The 3,405-nt window shown below is 31.6% G+C and overlaps 1 pseudogene; it reads right to left on the reverse strand.

Annotated features, from left to right (window-relative positions):
• Positions 1-353: 353 nt before the first annotated feature.
• On the reverse strand, positions 354-1,099 carry LOC132253836 (disease resistance protein RUN1-like; annotated as a pseudogene).
• Between the last annotated feature and the right edge of the window lie 2,306 nt (positions 1,100-3,405).

Here is a 3,405-nt window from a genome sequence, read left to right on the forward strand (position 1 = left end):
ATAACAAAAGGATTAGGCAAGCATAAAAGAGATAAAGCTAGCTAAAATTGTATGGATATGTAACTTAGACAAAAATTATATTGCTCACATTTACATATTTTTATGAAGCTTAAGAAAGTTCATGAGTTTGATGGTTACCTTCTTCATTGTAAATGCACGATACACATCACTCGGATCCCACAATTTGCTCCATTTTCCAGGATTATCAGGAAATTCAGTACGAATAATGTTCCATCCCATTTCTTGTATCAAATCATGCATAAGTATCTGATTGTTGGAAAGAGATATAAGACACTTATCATATAGGACTTTTATTCCTATCTATGCATACAAATCACAACTATCCAATATCCTTAAAACAAAAAGCTTACTTTAAGCACATTTTGAATTTTCACTTCAGGTTCTCTTTCCAATTTACACAATTCACTTTCCCATTGGAGTATTGTCTTGTTAAACAAGAGATAACTTAGGACTTTTAGAGCTAAAGGAAGGCCATGACAATAATATACTACATGATCCGAGAGGTGGATAAAGTCTTGTTTCGGAAGATTTTGTCTAAAAGCAAAGAGACTAAAAAGCTCACAAGCTTGTTCATAATTTAATTCCTCAACCTCATGTACGTCATCCATTTCTTGTAACAAATGTTTACTTCTAGTTGTTGTGATGACTCTGCTTCCTCTTCCAAGCCTATCACGATTTCTGAGTAAGTATTCTAATTGATCTGAATCATCAATGTCATCAAGAACAATAAAAACTTTTTTAAATCGGAGAACATTTTTATCATATTAGCTCCTTGGCCAACATTGCTTACATTTTGATTTCTCTCCACTTGTAGTAGATATCACAAAGAAGTTGATTTTGTAAATGATGCAAACTCATAGTATTGCCAACTTCTCTAACATTTTCGAGAAAGCTCATATACTCAAATTCACGAAAAAAATTTATTATTTACAACTTTGGCAATAGTCATCTTACCTATTCCGCCTATTCCACATATACTAATCATACGAACATCATTCAATTGATCAATGCATAGCTGCCGAATTATCTCATTTACATGAGAATCCATACCAACCAAGTTGGCACCAACATCAAACATTCTACAATTCAACCTCATGAATATATTGTTGATGATTTTCTTAATATGCTCGAACTCATACCTGCCAATTGTAAAGTACATGTGATGATTGATTAGGCTATAGCTGATTAAAAAATAAATACATGTTAAGCTTCTTCATGAAAAATGAATTATAGTAATATATATATATATATATATATATATATATATATATATATATATTAAAAGTATTAAGTTTTAAAACTCAAATTACATTTTTAGGACATTTTCACTGTATCAAGTATACAAGACAATTTTCTACACAATCACAAGATGACCGTGAGGAGGACTCGTTCGACTCATTGGAAGAGTTATCTTCTATTAGAAGATATTGGTTGTCATTAGATGATTCTACCGAGGTTTGACTAGATGAATCCGACTATGACTTTATTTTGATGAGATTAATCATTTGTCGTTTGGGACGCTTTCCTATGTCTAAGTCGGCAATTATTTCTTTGATTTTGCAATTTGGGGTGATATGTCCCTTTAGCCACAATTGAAACATTTAATATCTTTCTTTTCTATTTTCTTTGAAGTGTTTTTATATTTTTTATTTGAATATTTCTTATGTTTCGGCTTTCTATAAAAGGATTCTTCTTTGAATTTTAAGTATTTTTTATTTAATCTCTTTTTCTTTCATCTATAGTATTTTTCCTGTTTGGTCGAAAGAGGAAGGTGATTTTCATATCCATATTGGGCACAAAATGATTCTAATTCTTTCTTTGAGGTTTTAAGATCTTTTTTTGTGGGTAGCATTAACTTTGATCATATAACAAAGATTTAATGCTTTTTGATTGATGAAATTGCTTAATTGGCCATAGGTAAGGGAATCATAAGGTATGACACCATTATACATCTCTTTGATTCTAAGTTGGACTTTTTGACTAAAGGACTTAGATAACCCATTAAGGAATCTTTATTTCCAATAAGGTTGGTTTACATCTGGTTTGGTGTGGACTTTAGCAAAGTATAACTCTTTATACCATCTATAGTCACTAAGCTTTCTACATCTAATGTTTTGAAGGATTTCTGAGGTTCAGGCTTGAAAGGCAATTGGATCTCCAAGGAAGTGTTTGATTATGGCAAATATTAGGGTATGAACTGAATTTTGATTTCCTCTTTCATCTAAGCTGGTTTGAATATAGTCTTTTTCTTCTTCAGTGAGAGTATTATCCCACCAACTTTTGAGCTAGCTAGTGAATCCTGCAATCAGGTGTACACTGATCAGATGGTCAGAGTTTCCAGAAGCTATTGTGTCATCAAAACCACTCTTCAAAATGGTGGACTCAAATGATGGGCTTCAAAACTGCCTTTCAAATTCAAAGACATGTGCACAAATGGACAACCGATTTTCGGTGGATTTCAAACCATTTTGTATCTGTGGACTTTAAATCTGTCTCCAAGGGCCTATATGAGGCTCATTTTTCTCATTGTAAGGCAGAGAAAAAGTTTGAGTGAAAACTTAGAGAGAGAAAACAAGTGAGATTTTCCTCTATAAGATAGCCTTGTATTTGAGAAAGCTCTCAAATTCTGTTGTAAAAGCTCTCTTCAAGGATTGTAAGTTTCAACTTTTCAAAGTTCTTGTATATTTTATGTTTTGAATGAAAGTTTAAATTTCAAATTTAACTGTAGATCAAGTTTATTATTGAATATTTAAAGAACCTCTTCGAAAGTTTATGAACTTTCTGAAAACACTGTCAAAGTTATTTGGGTTTTAAGCAAGACCATTGTGACTCCTCTAGATTCAACTAGGAGATTTCTTCAAAGTTCGTATTGATATTCAAATTGAAGTGTTTTTCTTGCTTTAATTTTCTTATCATTCCTCGATCTTGTATTTATTGGTATCAGAGCCATGATAGTTAATTTTCAAATTTAATATGTTATTTTATTTTATGATTATTTGTTTAAATCCAAACTGCTTAGCGTTGGTTAACCCATAGTATCCGTTGGTAAGCCATTGTAGCCATGCTAGCATTTAGGTGTTCCCGATGGTGGTCCCACTAAGTTGCCTAGGATTTAAATAGAGAACCCATAGAGTAAAATGTCAAATTTGTTTGGAAATTTTTCTAGAAGTAGCTCTCATAGTAATATAAGTAGCATGAAACATGATCTCAAAATGCTAGAAGAAAACACTTCAAAATTTGAGAATCAATTGAATGTATAAATTGATACTCTGGAACAATATATCAAAAACGAGGAAATGCCAAGACAACATATCAAAGATATTTATCAAATAGGTACTTTCAGATTTAGATCAACATATAAAATCAAAGTGTCCAAAAACACAC

The sequence above is a fragment of the Vitis vinifera genome, chromosome 5, assembly GCF_030704535.1.
Source record: "Vitis vinifera cultivar Pinot Noir 40024 chromosome 5, ASM3070453v1".
NCBI classification, from domain to species: Eukaryota; Viridiplantae; Streptophyta; class Magnoliopsida; order Vitales; family Vitaceae; genus Vitis; species Vitis vinifera.